This window comes from Diabrotica virgifera, chromosome 1 (assembly GCF_917563875.1).
Source record: "Diabrotica virgifera virgifera chromosome 1, PGI_DIABVI_V3a".
In the NCBI taxonomy this organism is placed as follows: domain Eukaryota; kingdom Metazoa; phylum Arthropoda; class Insecta; order Coleoptera; family Chrysomelidae; genus Diabrotica; species Diabrotica virgifera.
In genome coordinates, this window is record NC_065443.1 from 41,003,649 (window position 1) to 41,028,847 (window position 25,199).

General features: G+C 31.1%; 1 long non-coding RNA gene across 1 annotated transcript; it reads left to right on the forward strand.

Moving 5' to 3' along the window:
* Nucleotides 1-24,574, forward strand: LOC114334736 (uncharacterized). The gene is made up of 2 exons (XR_007698647.1): nt 1-429; nt 24,419-24,574. It is a non-coding gene; the product is annotated as an uncharacterized LOC114334736 (long non-coding RNA).
* Nucleotides 24,575-25,199: the final 625 nt, after the last annotated feature.

A 25,199-nucleotide genomic window follows, 5' to 3' on the forward strand; every position in this document is an offset into this window, starting at 1 on the left:
GTAATCATGACTCAGAACAAAAGACTGAAATCGATTGACGATGAATGAATTATTCACCAGAAAACACTTAAGCAATGTCGTATAGACCAGTGAACGCGCATATGACTAACTCTTGAATTTTTTCCTTTAGGTTTGCCACTTCCGTATTAGTTGCACCCATTTTAGGAGATAAATATAAGTGAGATGATTGTTCTTTCATATCAATTATTATAAGCAATATCTTATCTAAACTTAATATACACAACGAACGAGAAGCTGAAGAAGTGAAATAAGTTAAAATGATTTCGCTACGTGTTGTTATGTTTTTTGTTTTATTGGTAGTTTTGGCTGTTGTTGTTCAAGAGTCAAATGCTATGGTTATACCCTTTAGACTTTGTGGCGACGGACTAAAAATGGTCAGAGGAAGATGTAGGGTGGTTTATTCTTAAGGTAAGAATTTTGATACTGTTATATACAGGGTGTAACAAAAATACAGGTCATTAATTAAATCACATATTCTGGGGCCAAAAATGGTTCGATTGAACCTAACTTACCTTAGTACAAATGTGTACCTAAAAAAAGTTACAGCCCTTTGAAGTTACAAAAAAAAAATCGATTTTTTTCAATAGATCGAACACTGTTTGAGGTTTCTTGTTGAAAACGAACATGTGACATTCTTCTGATAGGAACATCTGAAAAAAATTATAGTGAAATTTGTGTACCCCATAAAAATTTTATGGGGTTTTTGTTCCCTTAAACCCCCCCAAACTTTGTGTACGTTCCAATTAAATTATCATTGTGGCACAATTAGTTAAAGACAATGTTTTTAAAACTTTTTTGCCTCTTAGTACTTTTTCGAAAAGTTAGTTTTTTTGAGATATTTTGAATATTTTGTCAAATCCACCACATATTTGTGTACTGTTAAGTACGATTTTAGCGACTTTGTAATAATATGAAAATTTATTTATAAATTACAGTTTGAGGTATACTTTGAGCCATATTAAAAAAGAAGCCACATCTCGATAAAATGTGCCTTATCTGCAGAATACTAAGAGGCAAAAAAGTTTTAAAAACACTGTGTTTAACTAATGGTACAGCAATAATAGTTTAATTGGAATGTACACAAACATTTGGAGGGTTTAAAGGCACAAAACCCCCATAAAATTTGTATGTAAACATATTAAAAAAAAGCCGCATCTCGATTAAAACTGGTTTATCGAAAAATTACTAAGAGGCAAACAAGTTTTAAAACATTGTGTTTTACTAATGGTACTACAAAAGTAATTTAATTGGGACGCACATAAAAGTTTGGGGGGGTTTAAGGGAACCAAACCCCCATAAAATTTTTATGCGCGGCACAAATTTCAATGTAATTTCTTTTTAGGATGTTCATGCCATAAGAATGCCACATGTCCATTTTCATTAAAAAATCTCTAATACTTTTCGATATATCGGAAAAAATCCATTTTCATTTTGTAACTTCAAAGGGCTGTAACTTGTTTTGTGTGCATATTTGTACTAAGGTAAGTTAGGTTCAATCGAACTATTTTTGGTCCCAGAATATGTGATTTAATTTATGACCTGTATTTTTGCTACACCCTGTATTTTATATCAACTTTATTAATAAAGAATATTTTCTGAACCTTTGAGTATTCAAGACTCGAAGACTGTTATGTGAAAAGTTTGAATTTATCAATTTTTCACTTATTATTTTTATTGGCCCAGTTATGCCAAATCAATTACGCAGGGTTTTTAGTACATATGTTATAGTCAAAGCCCGAATTTCAGGCACTCCTAGGTTTGACTAGGCAATCCTCAGGTCCGACTGACGGTCTTAGTCAAAGCCCGAAATAAATTACAGTTTCGGCTTTTGACTAGTCAAATTTAGGAGAGACTAAGTTGGTCAGGCAAAGGTCGAAATTCAGTTTTATAACATCGGGGATTGACTAGTCAAACCCCGATCAGCTATTAAAATGTCGTAATTTGTTAGATTAATTTTAATAAAACGTCATTTTTTAATTTTAATGTTTATTATTTTTATATTTTCGTAATTAAAATGAAAAAATTAGTGTTTATTCTTACATGTTGAGGCATTATGGCATTTAGATTTGCACAATACGTTAGACCTTTTACACTTACATAATTTTGAAGAGCATTTCTTATTGCAGTAGCATTTTATAAAGCCTTGTCCTCCAAATTTAGAATCTTTTGTACTAATTTCTCTTAGAGACAGCTTGATGTCTAGAATATCTTCGAAATTAAGTAAATTCTCTTTGCATTCTCTTATTTTTATTTCTTGAAAAAGTGTGTTTATTTTTCCTTATTTCGTACCAGCTCTATATAAACCGTCAAATTGATTTATCGTCAACTGTGAAAGAAGATATTGCAATGATTAATTATTTATAAGGAAATAATCAGTAATATTTTGTATTTTGACAACGGCACCCGATTTGGGCGTCGAAACGTTAATAAAATTATTTTTTTCATTTTAATTGTGGCTTATTTCCCATATAAATAATTAATCATAAAAATGCCACAAGGAAATAGCTTCAGAACAACATTAAGATATTGCAATCTGAGAAAAAACTAAGTATCACCATAAAACTAACGAAGCCCTGGACCGTCGTCACTAGAAGAGGAAGAAAATTGTCAAACAATTCAGATTACTTTTTCAGATGTGGTTTGTTGTATTTGCCAAAATGAGAGCTATGACGCACATACGTGCATAATTTGTAGTCTGGTGGTATATGTTGTATACGCTGACAGCACACTTGGTGAATACTATGAAGGTTTTAAAAGAAAAGTTACATGCAGGCTTTGTGCACACACAGAAAAGATTAAAATAAATAAAAGAAAGGCGATTGAAGGTCTTTAACCCACGTAATGCTATGGAACAATTAAGTGAAAAAAAATTCCTCTAATTTCGATCGGAAAAACTGTAACACTACCGATCCCTAGCTTTGATACAGCCAAAGGAGATGCTCGAAATATTTTGGGTATCATACAAGATAAAACACTAATTATTGACGGTTTATATAGAGTTGGTACGAAATACGAAACAATAAACACACTTTTTTCAAGAAATTTTCTTAATTTCGAAGATGTTTCAGACGTTAAGCTGTCTCTAAGAGAAATTAGTACGAAAGATTCTAAATTTGGATTACAAGGCTTTGTAAAATGCTACTGCAATAAGAAATGCTCTTCAAAATAATGCAAATGTAAAGATCTAAAATCTAACGTATTGTGCGACTCTAAATGCCATAATGTCTCAACATGTGAGAATAAACACTAATTTTTTTATTTTAATTACGACAATGTAAAAATGTAAACATTAAAATTAAAAAATGACGTTTTATTAAACTTTATCTAATAAATTACAAACCCCGATTTCATAAAATTAAATTTCGACCTTTGCCTGACCAACTTAGTCTCTCCTAGGTTTGACAAGTCAAAGGCCGAGACTGTAATTTATTTCGGGCTTTGACTAAGACCGTCAGTCAGATCTGAGGATGGCCTAGTCAAACCTAGGAGTGCCTGAAATTCGGGCTTTGACTATAACACATACACAAGTAGTCATACATTAGCTAGCAAATACGAGGCTACTATTTCCTTCTTCTTCTTCTTCTTTTTATTGGCTTGTATACGGGTGCATTCGCCAGCGCATTTTGGTATACCATACTTTGTCTTGATCTAGGCAATTGTACAGTATAGATTTTTTAATTATAAAATATTTTACGTAAATATTTTTCCACTGATAATAATAACCCAATTTTCTTAGTTATTCATTAAGAAATTCTTCTATTGAATAATATGGTCTTTTGTCATTTTTCGGAACTTAGGGAAAGATGTTGCAGATTTAAGTTGTAACGGAAGATGATTGTACAGTTTCTTTGCGGAATATAATATAGATTTCTTTACTAACTCAGTGGATGGAATCGGTAAATAAATATCAAAGATTGAATTTCTGGTGGAGTAAAGATGATTGGGCCTTGATGGAAAGACATGAAGGTGTTTACGAATTAAACAAACCGTTTCTAGAATATATAAAGATGGAAGTGTTAAAATTTCGTGATCTCTGAAGTAACTTCTGCAATGTGTAGATCTTCTGAGGCCAAACAAATATCTTATTGCTCTCTTTTGCAATCTAAAAATGACATCAAATTGAGCAGCTGTACTAGAACCCCAAAAAGGAAGACCATATCGAAGATGAGACTCGAACAACGAAAAATACGTTATTTGAGAAGATGCTAAATTAAGTTCCCTTGAGACAGATCGTATTGCATAGCAAGCTGAGGCGAGTTTCTTACTTAACGAATATCTAATACTCTAACGAAAATCTGTACTTGTCATAAATAGTGCATTAAAAAGTTACACTAAGGGTTGAATTTTTCAGAGAATGCAATTTTATTTTTTTATGTGCTTCTCCGCTGCTCTCCATCTTGAAAAAAAAAGGGGTGTAAAGAGTTATTGCGCTTTATCTCGTAAACTGGCAAGCCTACGGAAAATTTTATAGGATATTTATAGCAAATTAAATTGTCTACAACTTTATTTTTGTTATTTTTTCTCGTAAAATAAAATCAATAAAGTTATAAATAAAAACAACTAAAAGTTTTGCAACAAATTTTCTTTACCGTTATAATTTTTTTAGTCAGCTAAATTTTTTTGAGTATTTTTGGAAAAATCAATCACAACTGTTAAGATTATTAAGAATCAAGTTCAGAGCTACAAAAATAGAGGGGACCACTCTATTGGTCTTTGGTCCCTACAGAACTGTCCCTACTGTATCAGAATGAGGTTTTAGTGTCGACCAGGCTGAATTTTGATATAACTACATTCATCATACATTCAGCGCTTGCTCCATCCCAACCTTATGCTTATTAGCCCGATCATAAACGCAAAATTTTACGAAAACCTCCAAGAAAATAAAGGAACGATGAAAATTTGGGAATAGGTAGTTAAAATTGTCTATTATTATATAAGAAAAAGTTTACAATTCTACATCCCCTCCATTTTAAAAAAATTGGAAAATAAGGGCTGAAAAATTTTTTCTCCGGGGTGAAAAAATATACGTTTAAAATAAGTCCGGAATTGGATAAAATGACCAATTCTAAGTGACTTTTGTTCTATATAGTTTTTTACTAAGCCAATACTTTTCGAGTTATTTGCGAGTGAATGTGTTCTTTTTAACCAAAAAAAAAATGTTTTTGGACTGTTTTTCGGAGATAACTCAAAAAGTAAGTAATTTAGCCAAAAAATATTTGTAGTAAAAATATAGCTTATAAAAAATAGAAAAAAATTGTGTATGCGTGTCGTCTGCAGACCCAATAGAAGCAGAGTTGTAGCTAATGAAAAGTAGGTTTTCCTTCGTCAAATTCCAAATTGAATATTTCAATGTGAAATAACCAAAAAACGGAGCACTTTTCGGAGACAATTAATTACAACTTTTTTAAAGTGTTTAAAAAAGGTTTATTTTTGTTTTAAAAAAAACTTCTAACATTAAAAGTAAGTGAGTTACGCTCAAAATATGGTTGGTCCCTTTTATTTATTGTTAAAACAATGGCGAAAATCACCCCTTAATTAGCTTCTCAAATAAAATTAATCGTTACCGCTTTACAAGTTACTTTAATTATGTATTGTTTATATTATCTATAAGTTTCATTGGTTCAAAGTGCTCAGTTTTGAAAAAAATTGGGTTTAAATTAAAATTTTTTTTTAATTTTGAAAAAAATCGTAGTTGTTTATGAAATTAACTTAAAAACAATTAGGAATACCAAAAATCTCAAACAGTAATAAAATATACGTTTTGCTTTTCTGAATATTTTTGATTTTTTCTTCCTTTTTAGACAAAAATTGGTTATGCTATGGTTGTTCAAAATTTACTTAACTCGTGATTAATTACTCGTTCAAGCCATTTTAACTTCAGCTTTTTCAAAACGAAGAACTTTGAACAGATGAAACTTACAGATCATATAAATAATACACAGACAAAGTAACTTGTGAAGTGATAATGTTAACATTTATATGTTATGCTAATTAGGGGGTGATTTTCGCGATTTTTTTACCAAAGGATAAAAGGGACCAACAATATTTTGAGCGTAATTCACTTACTTTTAACATTACAGGTTTTTTTAAAAAACAAAAGTAAACCTTTTTTTAAACACTTTAAAAAATTTAAAATGAATTTTTCCCCAAAGCTGCTCCGTTTTTGGGTTATTTCACATTGAAATATTTGATTGGGAATTTGACGAAGAAGAACCTACCTTTCATTAGCTGCAACTCTGCTTCTACTGGGTCTATAGACCTCATGTATATACCATTTTTGTCAATTTTTTATGGGTTATATTTTTGCTAAGAATATTTTTTTCGCTAAAATACTTACTTTTTGAGTTATCTCCGAAAAACCGTCCAAAAACATGTTTTATTTTGTTAATCATGAACATATTCACTCACAAATAACTCGAAAAGTATTGACTTAGTGAAAAAATTCTATAGAAGAAAAGTTGTTTAGAATTAGTCATTTTATCCAATTTCGGTCTTAATTTGAATGTATTTTTTTTATCTTCGAGAGGGGTGTATTCCCCTTCATTTTTTTTAAATGGAGGGGATGTAGAATTGTAACCTTTTTCTTATATAATAAGAGACAATTTCAACTACCTATTCCCAAATTTTCATCCTTTCTTTATTTTTTTTTTGGGTCAGATTGTTCTTTGATCGGGCTTATATGTGACTATTAGGTATATTTTTTATATTTTATACAATGTCTGGGACAAGAATATTTTAAGTGGTAGGGGAAGGACCACCTTTCAACCCAGGTGTAAGGTAAATTTAATCAAATTGGTGTATTCTAACTCATGTAATCTTCAGTTATTAATATTTTATATTTTACTGAACCCTGTATAATAAAGAAACTAATCATTTTGAGGTGAAATTAATCACCAACTTAGGTCGTTCTATTGTTGAAAATTGTAAAATTATAAAACGAAATAAAAGGAATCTATACGTAAGTTAATATATTGATTGATAAAAATGAACCTCATACTTAGTTGGAGATATTTGCAATAGGTGGCGAGTTGGTGAATTTACTAATTTCGATCTGGAAATTAGTTAAATATTATTTTAATTAAGAATAAAAACGCTATTCATTAAATTTATGGTTTATATTATACCAAATCTTATGTTTATTCTTATATTTTATTCGCCTTTGAAAATATTAGTTTTCTATTTATATCGTGCTTTCGATACTTAAAAGATGTCGCCAGCAGTTTTCAAATTAAATAGGTATTATATGCAGCCAATATAGCAATAATTGCTTTATTATTATATTATTATTATTATTATTATTTTTTATCATTATTAATAAAAACAAACTAGAAGTCAGTTTGGCTATTTCAAAATTATTCTTTTTCTTAAAGTTCCCTCTCCTATCGGAGGTTGGATATCATAATGGCTATGGTGACTTTGTTGGCTGCTGCTCTGAATAGTTGTAATGAACTACAGTTAAACCATTCTCTAAGGTTCCTTAGCCAGGAGATGCTTCTTCTTCCTATGCTTCTTCTTCCTTGGATCCTTCCTTGCATAATAATTCTCAGCAACTCTTATTTTTCTCCTCTGCTAATGTGACCCAAATATTCCAGTTTTCTAGTTTTTATACTTTTCATAATTTCTAACTCCTTATGTAAATGTCGTAGCACTTCAACATTGTTAATCGTTTGAACCCACTGAATTTTCAATATCCTTCTGTAACTGTAACACCACATTTCAAACGCTTCTGTTCTTCTTATGTGTTGCCTCTTCCATGGCCAATCTTCCATTCCGTATAGCAATATAGAAAATATGTAACATCTTACAGCCCTCAATCTGAGAGGCAACTGAAGGTCTTTGGTTGTAAGCAGTGTCTTCATTTTTATAATTGCTTGCTTTGCAGTTTCAATTCGGACTTTAATTTCTTTGCTTTGGTCATTTTTGTCATTACCCCAGGTTCCCAGATATTTGTATGTCTTAACTATTCCTATTTGGGTTTGCTTTGTCATTAACCTTTCATTTCCATATTTTGTGTTTGAGACAATCATAAATTTAGTTTTTTTCTTGTTTATTTTTAGTCCGTATCGAATGCAATAATCGTTAATTCTATTTAGCAATTCTTGTAGCGATTCCAGGGTGTCTGCCATTATAACCGTGTCATCAGCGAATCTTATGCTATTTACTATTCTTCCGTTTGTAGAAATTCCATCACTTAGCTCCGCTATCGCTTCCTGAAATATGGCCTCACTGTACAGGTTAATTATTAATGGAAAGATTCAAGAAAGGCGGATAGGTAGGAGAAAAATGTCCTGGCTGAGAAATCTCAGAGAATGGTTTGGATGCAGCTCAACTGAACTCTTTTGGGCTGTAGTGTCAAATGTGAGAATAGCAATGATGATTGCCAACCTTCGTCGCGGAGATAGCACGTAAAGAAGAAGTGCAGGTTAAACAGTAGCGGCGACAGAACACAACCCTGTCTTACTCCTCTTTTTATATCAATATTCTCGGATTTTTTTTCTTCTATCTTTATATTGGCCTTTTGATTCCAATACAAATTGATGATGATTCTTAAATCTCGTCTGTCTATATCTCTGTTTTTCAATAATTCTATTAGTTTTTCATGTCGGACCCTGTCGAACGCTTTTTCGAAGTCGATGACTAGATAGGTTTATATCTAAGCATCTTTGAGAGAGGACATTAAATGCAAACAATGCCTCTCTTGTGCCAAGTCCTTTGCGGAACCCAAATTGGGTATCATCTCTATTATATTCTAGCTTTCTGTATAATCTTCCGTGAATCACCTTTAGAAATATTTTGAGGGTATCGTTTATTAGTGATATTGTCCTATAGTCCGAACAATCTTTGGCATATATTGTTCTTGATATTGTTACAAAGGTGGACACCAACAATTCCTGAGGGATTTTTCCGGTTTTATATACTTTAATTAACAGATCCAGTAGTACTGGGTTCATCGTCTAGCTAGATATTTCAGTAATTCCGCAGGTATTTCGTCTGGACCTACATAAAATCAGTACACACCTTCTAAATTGATTATAATAAAAGTTATTATAGTCGGTCAGCTATATGACGGGACAGAGCCGGTCGGTCGGCCCCACTGAATGTACAGGGTTATTCACTATATTTTGACCCCCTTGTAAACTGCTTTATTTATAGAATTAGAAAAAAAATGTAAAATACAAAAGTTATTCTATTTTAAATTATGATTTTTTGACATAAATATCGTACTAGTAACGTCCTCCATATGGGCGTGATGACGTAATCGACTATTTTTTAAATGGGGATAGGGGTCGAGTGCTAACTCATTTGAAAGGTTATTCAAATCCCTATTCAGTAATATAAACATTAACATGTTTAATTATACAGGGTGCCCAAAAAATCTTAAATTAAATTAATTGTTTAATTAATAATTCCAAAGTTTTTTTGACACCCTGTATAAATGATCTTAATGTTTATAGTACTGTAATTGAATAACCTTTCAAATGAGCTAGCACACGACCCCTATTCTCATTTAAAAAAATAGTCGATTACGTCATCACGCCCAAATGGATGACGTCACTAGTACGATATATATGTCAAAAAATCATAATTAAAAAATCTAATAACTTTTGTATTTTACATTTTTTTCTAATTCTGTAAATAAAGCTGTTTACAAGTTGGTCAAAATATAGTGAATAACCCTGTACATTCATTGGGGCCGACCGACCGGCTCTGTCCCGCCATATAGCTGACCGACTATAATAACTTTTATTTATATTCAATTTAGAATGTGTGTACTTACTTTCAGCCATAGTACCTAAATGGTTTTAATTACCTTCGTAGGAAAGCAACTTTGATACCCTCTCAGTAACCCCTGTTCTACGTTTCGCTTGAACGACCGCAGTATGTTTCTCTACATAATCACAGTAATCAACTGTGAAAAATTTAGCTTTAGTAAATTTAAAGATATTTTTAGCGCTGCCTCTCCGTCTACAGTTTTTATTTTCTGAGTCATGCAATGAAGGTTTACAGTTGTCACATTTGCGTATATATTTCAAATAATATTCGCATACCTGTGGTCTATTCTGCATTCTGATAGAGCTTTTACAATAGTGACTGTGTCCACTGTGTCAAATGATTTAAGGAAGTCAACAACAATCAGAGAAATTGGTCTATTATATTCAATAGACTTACACATTTCATAAAAGAACACGTTCTGGTGCAAAGCAAAGCTTCAATCTAATAAAAATTACAATTGAAAATGTATTACCCACTTTTTTTAGTGTGTTACTTTATGTTTGAGTGACTAAAGAAGCTATATCATCATATGCATATGATTAAACTGAGGGACTTCATTTAGATGAAAATATAACAATAAATCCAAAAGAGAAGAAAAGCTACCGATGCAAATGAAGTTGACGCTGAGATAAGAAGAGAAGATTCTTTGAGCCCACTATTAATTTATTAAACTAATAACTATTAAAGACACCATTATTAACATACGAAGTTAAAAAAATATGGTAAGCAATAATGTGAAATCAATAATTGCACAAAGAGAAGATAAGTCACACTGAAAATTTCTCGAATTTAACAAAACTATTAGGATATTTTTCCGATTGCAGCCTAACCAAAACTTATTCTTCTCCATTCGAAGAATTTAGAAAGATACAACGTAAAATATAGAGATCAATGCCTGCAATAAACTTGAGAAATATAATAAGAAATGAGGTTTGTTGGTTTGGTTGGGAAACGCGATGGGTTGTGAATTATTTAAAATTCTCTCATCTTAATTTCGTCGGCATCCTGTATGATTCATAATTTTTGAAAATCTCGGGAGGTTGTAACCAAAGAAAGTATTTCACCTGTTGTCAATCTGGTGTTATGGCAAACGATATTTATTTTCGTTTTCGGTGCTACTTCGATTGATAACTTACTTTGTTTTTCGGTAGATGGTTCTAGTACATCCGTGACATTTCGTCACGCAATTCGTCACGCCGTGCAATTCTGAAAGGCCCAAAGTATGATGCCTGGGGAAATCGGAGAGAAGAGGGTATCGATGGCTTAGTGTGAAAACCTCGTATCTCATTAAATTACAATTTTACAGGAGAGGCAAAAAACTGATTTTCTGCATAATATAATCTAAAAACAAAAACTACTGTTACGTATTTTAATTTGAGCACATTGAGACAAATTTCTGATCTTGGCCCAGAGCTGAAAGTGTTAAATGTTGCTATTAAATTGAAAATACAAATATTAACTATGAAAAACACGTAAATATCCTTGCAGTATATAGAGCCTTTGCCCAAGTAACTATGATAACCTCGTATATCTTGATATACGTGTTTTTCATCTAAAATGAGGTTGTGTTTATAATTATTTACGAGGTTTTCATTTTTCATAGCTTATTGCACACCTCCAAATACTAGGTTGATACAGTACAAATCTTTTGATTTAAGGTTTATAAAATGTTTCTATATGCCGGACTGCCTTTTGTTGTTCACAAAAAAACATTTCTCCAAGTCGAATTTCTTAAACAAACACTCCAAATGAAGTACCAAAGTACGCGGTTTCTTTTTTCGGCTGTAGAAAATAGTCTGGTATATTTGGATTTTTTCTAACAGTTGTAAATCGTGAGATACAAGGTTTTCAAACTAAAACCACCAAAATGTCATTTTCGAAAAAAAAAATGAGATACGAGGTTTTCACACTAAGCCATCGATATGGGACTACTGATGAGGAGGAAAAAGCCAACCTCAGAAACCGGTATAGACTGTTCCTGCACTCTCCGATTTCACCAGAGTATTATGCAGCTGCTGCATTTTCGTATTGCAAAGAAATTGAAAATGTTTATATATTTTAATTCATTTACTCTTTTGTTGAGTACTAAGGAATCTTTCTTGTTGGAACTTTTACCACGCTGAGCAGATGGGTTGTGAATTATTTAAAATTATCTCATCTTAATTTCCTCGGCATCCTGTATGATTTATACTTTTTGAAAATCTCGGGAGGTTGTAACCAAAGAAAGTAATCCACCTGTTGTCAATCTGGTGGTATGGGAACGATATTTATTGTCGTTTTGTGTGCTACTTCGATTGATAACTTACTTTATCTGAATATCACTTTATCAAGACATGAGTACAAGAACAAATAAATAGACCAAACGGCATCGAGGGAGTCCGGAAATGATATATGTAATATGAAAAAAAAAATCGTACTAGTCGTAGTATAACTAAATAATTACTTATTCTGTCAAAACCCGATCTGACACATATTTGTTTTATACGAGTACGTTTCCTGATATGCGTAACTAAACAATGTTTGTTATATTTTTTAAAGGACGCCTCTGATAATGCAATATCAAATATGTTAAAAATACCTTTAGAAGCTGTGCAAATTAGCCGTTTCCTTTTTGTTCCAAATTTTGTCAATATGTATGCTATCAACTTTTTGCCAATTAGTATGCATATTAGTACTGACGCAAACAGTTTCGAAATTCCTTTATTCAGGTATGGATTCTATGATAATATTTGTATTTTTTGTTACAACACTGCTGCTACTTATATGCGAATCTAACTCAACAGTATATACAATTCCAAAGCTATGTCCTGAAGGATATACATTTCAGAGAGGAGATTGTAGAGAAATTTATATTTAAGGGTAAGTCTTCAGTTGTCCATCGTTTTTAGTTGGTAATTAATCTTGTAGATTGTAGAGTATGTTTACATCCATGCAACGTAAGGGACTCAAAGGGTTCTTATTTTTCATCTCAGATGTACCGATTTATCAAATTTCGTAGATTTAGAGACTCAGAGGCCCAAGGTCCAATCTTGTACTCTTAACCATTTTGGATCTTTTACTGAAATCATCCTTTTTCTTCGGTGACATACTATTTCACCCTTTTTAACCAGTGTTAATAATAATATTTAAGTATCTGGGAACCTTCTTCATTACAGCTATGTGTCCAACCCGTCTTTATCTTATTTGTGAGTATAAGTATTTGGGCCCCTCCTACATTATAGCTATATGACCGACCCATCTCTGTCTTTGAATTTTAAGAAGTACAGTTATTTTTGATTGTCCATATATGTTTTTCATTAATTCATTAATTTTTCTTCGCCATATATTCTTCTCTTTTAACTTCGTATATTGTACGCACAAGTTTTGGAACAACTAGGAAACAATGCGAAGTTTTAAATTCCCTAAAAATCAGGGAATGCGGTGCGAATAGTTGGGGAAAATTATGAGAGGTGAAAAATACGAACTACCTAATAAGTAATATAACGCAGAGCAAAAGCAATGGCAGAAGAAGCGTATGAAGACGGCTACGTGAATGGTGTGGATGCATTTCAATTGACCTATTCATGCGCGTAACCAAAAAATTATAATTGCCAGAATGATTTTCAATCAAACAAAATGAATATTATTGTAAGTTTCCATTGTTTTCATCTATCAAATTTTAGTCTCATATCTTGTCTCCCGGTATAACTAAGTATCCAAGACTCGTTTGTGTAAAGAATCGTAAGTCAGATTAATGTATGCATATTTATATTTTTATGGTTCTGGATATTTTATTGGACCTCAACCTCCCAGAATTTGTACTACATTTAGCTATTACGATTTCTTGGTTCTCTTTATTAATTACTTTTTTTAATGTTACTTCTAAGTAGTAGAATTGTCTAACAATTTAGAAATAATTATAATCCTTAATTGGGTTAATCACATATTATGGTGTAATGAGAATATTAATTATTGAGATTTCTTTTATAATAGAAAGATTAATAAAAAATACCAAATATTATTTAATATAAAGGGTGTAGGCGCAAAATGTTTCTAAAATCTGTCTAACGCTATTTAAATATATTAAGTTTTTTCGAATCCTGAAAAAACTAATAAGTATTCTTGAAAAGCTTAAACGTCAAATGAAAGATTATAGATAAATATTATTACCGAGGGCCGAAAGTCCCTAACTTTCTATAACGTTTATTTTAATTTTAAGTTACGGGTGTGAAAAAAAAAGAGAACATTTAGTGTGATTTTTAATTTCAAATATTTCATTCAAAATAATTTTTTGTTTATCCTTAGGGATTTTGGGCCCTTGGTAATAATGTAATCTTTCATTCTTAGTTTAGATTTTTCAAAAATACTTATTAGTTTTCTCAGGATTCGGGAAAAATGAATGCATTTAAATAGCATTGGGCCTTGATTTTGCGCCTATGCCCTAACGGCGCTTAGGGATTTTGGGCCCTTGGTAATAACGTAATCTTTCATTATTAGTTTAGATTTTTCAAAAATACTTATTAGTTTTCTCAGGATTCGGGAAAAATGAATGCATTTAAATAGCATTGGGCCTTGATTTTGCGCCTATGCTCTGACGGCGCTGCGTCAAGATTGTGTATTTGATTTGAGGAATATTAAGTAATTTTATAACTATTGTGTAAATATTTTGTAAATGTGAAATGCCTTAATTCAGAGGTACGAGTGCTGAGTTGCAAGTGTATATGAAAGAATGCACTTTTACATTCAAATAAAGAATAGAATTAAATAATTAGAATAAACTGGGGCTTCATGTAATAAAGGCCTATTTCATTCCCCCTTAGCTACCTAATAATAAAAACAACTTACCTTTTTAACACTGCCTTACCTTACAATATTTCCATGTTCGCTGATATTCCTGCCTGATCTAATATAAAGTTCTTTTAATTCAGTGGGTTTAATTGTTACTAAGATAAGATTATGCGCACATGCTACATATTGACAACTATAAGAATAATATTTAACCTGTGGTGTAGATGCTAATTTCTAAATCCACGAGGAAAATAAACTTCCTGTAGCTGGCTGTATACCATAAATCACAAAAATACCAGGTTTTTTGTAAAAGGTATGTTTTAAAATACCTTAAATAAGGATTACAATAATACAAAACGTTTTCGGATTAATAAATCCATCATCAGTGTTCTAAAAGCCAAAAATTGCATGCCTGAGCCACCAAGATGTATTGGGTAAAAACCCTTTGAATGTAAACGATTATGTTGTTTTACATATTTATTTAAAATTCGAGTGATGTTAAAGATATGCCTGGATGTTATCCAGGGCAACACAGGACTCTTCTCACGTGGTTGGAATTTTTTGGAAAGGCATATCTTTAACATCACTTGAATTTTATATAAATATGTAAAACAACATAATCGTTTACATTTAAAGGGTTTTTACCCAATACATTTTGGTGGCTCAGGCATGCAATTTTAGGCTTTTAGAACAATGATGGTGGATTTCTTAATCCGAAAACGTTTTGTATTATTGTGACCCTTATTTAGGGTATTTTAAAATATACCTTTTTCCAAAAAACCTGGTATTTTTTTATGTTAATTTCTGGTAAAATTTTGTCAAAGTTAAAATTAGGGTCACCTTGTCACCTTGTCGTAGGCCTCTGCTAATTTTAAAACTGTCTGAGACATGTCCTTCTATAATACCTTGATTTTTGGTGTCCCTGAATATTCGTTTACTTAATATTATTATTTTATTGGTGAAAATTAAAAATAATCTAAGTAGTGCTTCGAAAAGTTTATTTGTGTTGATTATATCATAAGCCCGCGGATAATGGATAAACAACACATTTACCATTAATGCTAATCTAAAGTCATATAAGATTATTTACTTGTAAAAATTTATTAAAATTTGTTTTATTACCGATTTGTTGGGTGTACCGCCTACTTGATATTCGCCCAAATTATTTCCAACTTTGGTTTTAATTTTGAATTTTATCGATACTTCCAAAACTTTATATTCTTATAGTTTAATATCATTCCCTTGTACTTTTACGTTATACAACGTCTCCTTTTTTATGTATCGTACATATTCCTTTCACATCTCGGGTATTTGTTCTTTCATTCACATGTCAAGTAGGTACTATCCCTTTCATTGCTGACGAAATATATGCCTAACGCGACCTGGGTGCTAGCTCGATTTTTCGCTTCAGTTAGGTTGCAGTGTTTTGGTCTAGATGGCCCTCGAATTGAAGACCTTGGGACCAGAAGGAGACAAGCCACAATTTCGTCAAAAATAAGTTAAAGTAGAAATCGCACACTCTATGACCATATTAATGTCCCAAACAGAAAATTTCAGCTTTTTTCTCATAGATGGCGCCGCTGTAGTAAATCCCGTTGTGTCACCATTACTTTATATTGAAACAGAAGGAGACAAGCCACAGTAGTAATTAACATGGCTGCGGAACATTCCGGTGCATGCAAACGGAAAATAGAATTGGATGAGTTTGATTGACTGAAGCAAAGTGACCAAAATCCCTTTTTAAATAAAAGCGAAGATGACAAATACTCCAGTTCATTTTTTAGAATATAATTTTTTTAGTACTAAAGGCGATAAGCCTCATATTTTTTCAAAAAATTTTCACTAACTCAAAAGCCGTCAAATAAACCTTTTTGTGTTATTTTAATTGTGTATTTAATAACATATTTTAAAACGATTGTGGACCTTAATTCCGAGAAAAATGTAAAAATTGGATTTCAGGATCTGAAAATAAGTTTAAAATGGTGTTTTCTCCAAAATAATCTTTTGTTGCATGTCCCCTACTGGTCCCAAGGTCTTCAATTGCTTCATACATAACATGAATCTAAACTGACATTATAAACACACTTTTATCTACTTACTTAATTAGGCCAGGGTGATAAGGCAAAAATATACCCTGTTCGTGACACTCGAGCAGCCAAGGTACTGAAGCGTTTTTTCGACAGGTAATACCTATGAGAACAAATTGTAACTATTTCCTGCGTAGGATCTGGCCGCCATTTTTATTTATAAACAATTTAATGTCGAAAAACGGCATTTTTTCCGTTTTTTCTAAAATCAATGGAAAACACTGTACCTTGTGGTTACATTAGTACAAACATGTTCGTGAGTATGGAGAAAGCTTTAAAATGACGTATTACACAGATTGATATACTAATTTATTGTTAATATAATTGAGAAAAAAGGTCTAAATTTAAAAAAAATTAATTTTGTACTAACTATTGTAAAAATTAGTGTAGAGCTTTGAAATTTTTGTCAAATGAGGGTTCTGTAGTGCGTAATATGTGACAAAAATTTCGAAGCGATTTATTCAATTGTTTATATTTTATTCAAATTGTTTATCCCAGAGAGCTTATTTTTTGCAATAAAATAAGTCAGAAAAACAGAATGCTAGAACGATTCTGCAGGTGTCAAATAAAAGAGCATAACTAAACTTTCAAACTTGTTTAAAAAATTAATAAAAGGTGCATTTATTAGTAATAAATAATTATGCAAAAGTCTCGTCAATTTTTCCTTATAAACAATTTGAATAGCTTTCTTGTTATTGCCGGTACAAACATTTTTTTACATATTCTGCAAGATGGTATTTTTACACGAACTTTAAAACAAAATAATTTAGCCTAGGTCAATTAGTACCAAAGTTAGCAACATTTTTTTAAAAATATAGAGATGATTTGTTTATAATAAATAAGGATCGAAAATAGCGCTTTTTTACTTTTAATGACACGAAGTATTCATAAAAAATTTTTGGCTCTATTTGCTTTTCAAGGGAGTCGTCAATATAGCTTCAGAAATGAAGTATCTAAATCCATGCGACCTAAAATTGAAATATTAACTTCAAAATCCTACAGTTTTTTGTATCTTGGGAACCAACCAATGGATTTTAATGTTTTTTTTTAATTTGTATGTACTTTTAGCGTACTTTACAAGTATGGAGTCAGTTGATTCATAAATTATAATAACCAATTTAATTTATTTAAACAAAAAAAAAACAATTTATTTAATTTTTTACCGTCTTTTAGGTGCACAACTACCAAGTAATGTTATGTATATAATAATTGATAAAAAAATTGTTATGAATATATATAATATATACAGGGAGTGGCTAAATTATGGAAAAAATTAATTTTCTCTAAAGTGGAGGATTGTGGAAAAATCCCGAAACAGGTCGATTTTTATTTTTAAATTACAATGTTTTGGCATATATTTCATATTAGTGACGTCATCCACCAGAGCGTGATGACGTAATCGATGATTATTTTAAATAGGAATAGGGGTCGTGTGACACCCAATTTGAATGGGTGTTCAATTCTCTATTCAGTAATATAAACATTAATATCATTATTTATACAGGGTGGCCAAAAAATAATTTTTTAAATTAAATTAATTGACGAAAAAAGAAGAATGTATACAGTTTATTTATCTCAAAATACTTTCTATCGCTGTCAGAAAATTGAAAAAAAAATGTTTATTTGGCAAATAAACATTGATTTTGGCTCAAATTAAATGTTAAAAATGAAAGGAGGTTGTTTGTGATTTAATTTAGGCGAAAGGAAATGTTTATTTGTGAAATATTTTTTTTTATTCACTGACAGCAGTACAATGTATTTTACTGTATTAGTTAAATAAATTACATACATTCTTCTTTTTGCGTCAATTAAAATTAATCCAAAAATTATTATTTTGATCCCCCTGCATAAATAAGGATATTATTATTTATATTACTGAATAGACAATTGAACACCCTTTCAAATAAGGTGCCACATGACGCCTATTCCCATTAAAAAAAAATCATAGATTACGTCATCACGCTCAGATGGATGACGAAACTACAAAATATATGCCAAAAAAATTGTAATTTAAACATAAAAATCGACCTGTTTCGGGATTTTTCTTCAAAGTCGTCGATTTTAGAGAAAATGAATTTATTCCATAATTTAGCCCCTCTCCGTATATATATCATATTTATAATAAAAGAAAAATTTCTATCAAAGTGCGACTTTTACACGATAAGTTTGCTTACAGTTGCAGTAATTTGAATTTTGTGATTCACTGTTTATCAAATCACTTTTATGTCTTAGATTTTATATTTATATGAATAAAAAATACAAAGTTTTTTCAATTACAAATTAAGAAGATTTTTTAAAATGTACCTATACAATAACTATTTATACGAATTTTCTATTAAAAAACATTCCATGTGAGAAGAACTCATTTGGAAAGTATGCACAACGGCTACTATTAAGTGGAGACATTTTTTACTTTTTTGTAAAAAGTACATGTAAACATCTATTTGTAAGCTATTTTTTGAAGTATCCGAATATCTTTTTTTTTGTAAGAGCTGTAAATGAAAACACTGCTTTGAAGGTTTATTTAATTAAAAATATCAAGTGCACTAAAATTAAAAAAAAAACAAAATTAACAACAAAACAAAATTAACAACAAAACGAAACAATTCAATAGTGAGTATGTCCCTCTCTTGCAGCAACGACTTCTCGCAATCTGTTTAGCATCGAATAAAGGTGTGTTAATATTGCTTGGGGAATAGTCCGATATTCCTCTACCAAGGCCATAACTGTACCAAATTTTCTGGAGGCCTGGGATAACGGCGAATAACTTTTTTTAATTCATCCCACAAATCCTTAACAGGATTGAGATCTGGGCTGCATGCGGGCCATTCTAATCTTATCAATCCAACCTCTATTTTATGAGTCAATCAGTGTTTTACTTACAAAAAATGATACAGCTCTTACAAGAAAAGAGATACTCGAATAATTCAAAAGACAAAATTTTAGTGATGTCTCTGGAATAATAAATGACAGGACTATGACACAAAATGAGCCCTTCCGTTTTTCCACAGAATTTTTTTTTAAAGTTAGTAGAAAATACAACGCTTCCATTCACACCTGTATAATGCCATGCAAGCAAATTTTTTTTTGTTACTGGAAAAATACGAAACGATATCAATATACGTATCTACAAATTGGTGCAAGAATCTTAAAAATCGGAGCACAAATAATGAAGTTATAAACTATTAAACTTAATCAAAAATTTTGGGTGGCCGAATTTTGTGCCGGTGAGTGTAGTAATAATATAGTTATTACAATTTTTTATTTTTAATTATTACATACATAACATTGTAGTTGTTCACCTAAAATACAGTAAAAAAAAATTTTTTTTTGAAAAAAAATTTTTTTTAAACAAATTAAATTGTTTATTAAATAATTTATAAATCAACAGACTCCATATTTGTAAAGTACGCTAAAAGTACATACAAATTAAAATAAAAAACATTAAAATCCATTGGCCTTTGAAACGAAAGGTCGGGAGTTCGAATCCTACCAGGGTCAGAAATTTTTCATTTATTATAAATTAATAAATGGAAAATAGTTTCTGTCCTTGTGGGATCGGTACTCACCGGAGAGACCGCAGACGTTCGGAAACAATAATTAGCGTCTCTTTGCAAAGACAATGACGTCGACTTTGCAAAGTAACAAGACACTTACTCAACACACACACTACACATTACTCCCCTGACTTAGTGATAAGTTATACAATTACGTGGCTAAAGGTTCTAGTTCTAAAACCAAAGCCAGAATCAGAGAAAAAAAATCCATTGGTTGGTTCCCAAGTTACAAAAAATTGTAGGATTTTAAAGTTGATATTTCAATTTTAGGTCGCACGGATTTTATGCTTTTACTTCGTCGGTAGCAAGCGGGTCGCGTTTGTACTTAATTTTTGAATCTTTATGGACGACTCCCTTAAATAGCAAATAAATCCATACATTTTTCTGAATACTTCGTGTCTTTGAAAATGGAAGAGCGCTACTTTCGATTCTTTTTTATCATAAACAAATTAGCTGTGGATTTTTAAAAAAATGTTGCTAACTTTGGCCCTAATTGACTTAGTCTAACTTATTTTTTCCTAAGTTCGTATAAAAATGCTATCTTTTAGAACGTACAAAAAAAATGTTTGTACCGGCTATAACAAGAAAGTTATTCAAATTGTTTATAAGGAAAAATTGACGAGACTTTTGCATAATTATTTATTACTAATAAATGCACTCTTTTTTAACATTTTTTAAACAGGTTTGAAAGTTTAGCTTATGCTCTTTCATTTGACACCTGCAGAATGGTTCTAGCATTCTGTTTTTCCGACTTATGTTATTGCAAAAAAATGCTCTCTGGGAAAATCAATTTGAATAAAATATAAACAATTGAATGAATCGCTTCGAAATTTTTGTCACGTATTAAGCACTAATGAACCCTCATTTGACAAAAATTTCAAAGTTGTACACTAATTTTTACAATAGTTATTGCAAAATCAATTATTTTTAAATTTAGACCTTTTTTCTCAATTATATTAACAATAAATAAGTATATAAACCTTTGTAATACGTCATTTTAAAGGTTTTTCCATTCTCTCGAAGATTTTTGTACTAGTGTAACCACAAGATACATTGTTTTCCATTGATTTGAAAAAAAAAAAACGGAAAAAATGGCGTTTTTCGACATTAAATTGTTTATAAATAAAAATGGCTGCCAGATCCTAAGCAGGAATTAGTTACAATTTGTTCTCATAGGTATTACCTGTCGAAAAAACGCTTCAGTACCCTGGCTGCTCGAGTGTCATGGAAAAAACCTTATTACCCTGGACTAAATAGAAAGACAACACGTTTCAGTCAAAGTCGAACAAACACTAACCTCTAATAGACAAGGCGAAAACGGCGGGTCCGTTGAGAAAAGTATTCCCATGAGATTTTTTTGCTTAATCACATTCGTAAGAGATCCCAAAATAAGGTTCTAGTAGTCGCCCACGTGAAAAGTGGTTCAATTTTAAAAAAAAATTTTTAATCAAATTGAAAAAATCAATATTTTTGGCCCGGGCAATTTTTTTTAGGTTTTTTGGACCATTTTGGGCAAGAAAGGTCTCTCATAATTTTTCTCTAAAGTTGATCTTTTTCGAGTTATAAGCAATTTAAAATTTGAAAAAAACGAAAATTACCCTTTTTAAGACTTAATAACTCGGTTAAAAATTATTATTATGAAAGTTAGAAAGTGACTAAATCAAAATTTAAAGCCTGAAGAGATCCTACATGATCCTGAAGAAGTCTGTGTTATAAATTTATTACTAAGCTGTTATTTTTAATTAATAACAATGGGCGGTTAGATCGTATTGACGCGGCTGTAAATGTGAGTGAAGTAAGATGCACAATTGGACTGCCCAACTGGCATCTCTCTCGCACTCAGCATTTACGGCCGCCTAACACGTGCATGGCGCTCATTATTATTACTTAAAAATAACAGCTTAGTAATAAAATAATGACAAACATTTCTTCAGGATCTTGTAGGGGGGGGGGGGCATTAAACTTTGATTTAGTCACTTTCTGACTTTCATAATAATAACTTTTCACTAAGTTATTAAGCCTTGAAAATCGCCATTTTTCGTTTTTTTCAATTTTAAATTGCTTATAACTCGAATGCGATCAACTTTAGAGAAAAATTATAAGAGACCTTTTTTATCCAGAATGGTTCAAAAACCAAAAAAAATTGTCCGTGCCAAAAATATTAATTTTTGCAATTTGATTAAAAAAATTGTTAAAAAAATTTGGACCACTTTTCACGTGGGCGACTTCTTGAACCTTATTCTGGGATGTCTGACAAATGTGATTATGCAAAAAAATATCATGGGAATATTTTTCCCAACGAACCCGCCGTTTTCGCCTTGTCCATAAACGAATGTTGTGCATATCTGCATATATGACGCCTGAAGTCGTCATCCATACCTGATAGTAGTAACGGTAGGGCGTCTTTAAGCGTCATTAGCATTCAAAGGGCTACTCTCAGTTATTTCTGCTCACAGCCTTTCGATATATAGATACTTTCAGAAAATTAGAAATGATACTTTTTCAACAGATGCTTTGTTATTTTTTGTTTAGTTAAAATTTTGTGTTTGAAAGGGCTTCATTATAGTTTTGGTGTGTTGCTACTTTTCCACTGGGTTTTATATTCCGAGCTGGTGTTAACCTGAAAGAATTTCTAAAGCGATACTTCTTACATGCATTTGTAGTGGAGACAGGATGAAAAAAGTTTATCTACGGCTTTGTGCACATGAGACGCTTTGCCAGCAATAACGCCGTTTTCACCTGTTTTCTTTGGTAACCTGAAAGTCGGCGTTAGGGTTAGATCAGGTAAAACAGGTAAAAGGCGACATTAGTGCTGCCAAAGCGCCCTTATTTGTACAAAGCCTAGGAATGCTCTGCGTATATAGATATTTTTTTCGGCTCGTTATGTAAAGATTTTTAACAGTTTAAATGTCAACTGACCGATTTTATTTTTTGGTTATTTTAACGTACAGCTGGTTCCAAAAAAAAACTGATATGACTCTTAATGGTAGGGGAGCAAAGTATGCTAAATGTGCAGTCACTCGAGCGCTTTGGAGACCTATTGGGTTGTGAAGAGTAGGTCCTAAAACCAAAAAAAGTTAAGTAACATTTTCCATTTTAGTGGGCACTTGCCATTTTTTAATTTAATTTTCCATTTCCAACAATCGTTTTTTCCGATTATAACGCCATCTATGCATAATTCGAAAAAATGTTTCGAAGAAAAGTTACTTATTTTTTCGTAAGGAATCCAAATCTGCAATAAAAAATGGGGCTCCTATTTAAGATTTTAAAGTAACCCCCCACCCCACCTCCGTGGGGGTCGTGTTTAGTGCCATTCGATAGATTTTTTAAAAATATTAAATAAGTGTATTTTACAGTTTTTCGATCTGATGTTCATTTCGCGAAATATCGCGGGATTCGTATATAAAATATTAAATGTACCCCCCACCCCTCTCCGTCGGAAGTCGTGTTTGGTATCATTCGATAAATTTTTAAAAAATATTGAGCACATGTTTTTTAGTTTTTCGATCTGTCATTCATTTCGCGAAATATTCGCTTTTTTCTTGTGAAACTTTGGGACTCGCCCATTCCCTTACGCCCAGCTCAAATCGTCAGATTTTTGAAATATACACTCTTTTGCATGTACTTAACTTACCTTATCTTAATCTGACAATTTCGAGTTTTTTTAAGGATAGATTTTTTTTTCGGGCCCCAATTAACGAACTCCCCTGTGTTAAGAGCCAATATATGGTAGAGGTACATATGCAGGGTACCAGGTTTCTCCCCATATGATAATCTGACGCGCTCGAGTAACTGCAAAAATCCCCGCTTGGGCTCCCCTACCATAAAGCGTATTTTGTAGAAAATTGAGCAGTGTATTTGGAAGGATAAATACTTATTATTTACAGACATGCTGTCACTGTCACTGCCAAATCTTAAAATTTGTCAGATAACTTATTCTGTTCAACCTCAAAAAAATGGCTCTTTGTTTGTTTATTTTATTATTTGTCTGTCATAATAAATATAATATAATGTCAAACCAATCATACACTGCTCAAAATTATCAAATCTTACTAAGAGTCGTATCAGTTTGTTTAGGAACCAGCTGTATATTAGGATCGGCTTTTATCGGCCAGTAATTGATGCCATATTATTCATCATATTTATATAAACATTTTGACATTTATATAAATTAACCATTATAGCACAATAATATAATTTTTTTTGTTTCAGAAACGTTGATCAACATCAAGAGAATATGCATTAATTAAATAATATTATATTTTAAAATTTTATGTATTTTCATATAAAATAAAATTTAGTATATATTTAGACTACAAAATGTTAATATAAACAACAAATCTAGAGAATAAATTTTTTTATAATTTCTTTACAGTTAGTTTAATACACTTTTCCTTTCCTGATATAATTCACCTAAAACAAAACAAAAACAATTTTAATATAGCGAATATAATAAATTAAAAACACAGAACAATTTGAAAATAAAACATAATACGAGGCAAAAGTTAGGGATGTAGCTGAAAATTAAATAAATAACAAGCTGAAAATGCGAGCATTATCATAACGAAATCTTTGTTTATTTACGTATTTTAATTCATAATATGGAAAATTGCTATTATGAAAAGTTGTTTAGAATTAATAATTATGTTTTAATGTGCAGTTATATCATTATAATTTAAATGTTATGAACTATAAAGGTACTTTACTCTTGATCGAAATTCATATTTTTTACATACCTCGTATAAAATTAATAAAATTTTGTATATGATGGTTGCATCATAAATTTTAGAACATGAAGAGCTTTTTATGAAGAATAACTTTTCTTCGTCAAATTAAAAATAAAAGAGTTATAAATGAAAATGTTGTTGATATCCATAATTTGAGAAAAATCTTCAAATATTTTTTTTTTTCAATTAGAAGGATGTAATTGCACATATCAGACCATAATTTTTTATTCCAAACAATATTATTTCATATAGTCGGTTCGCTAAAC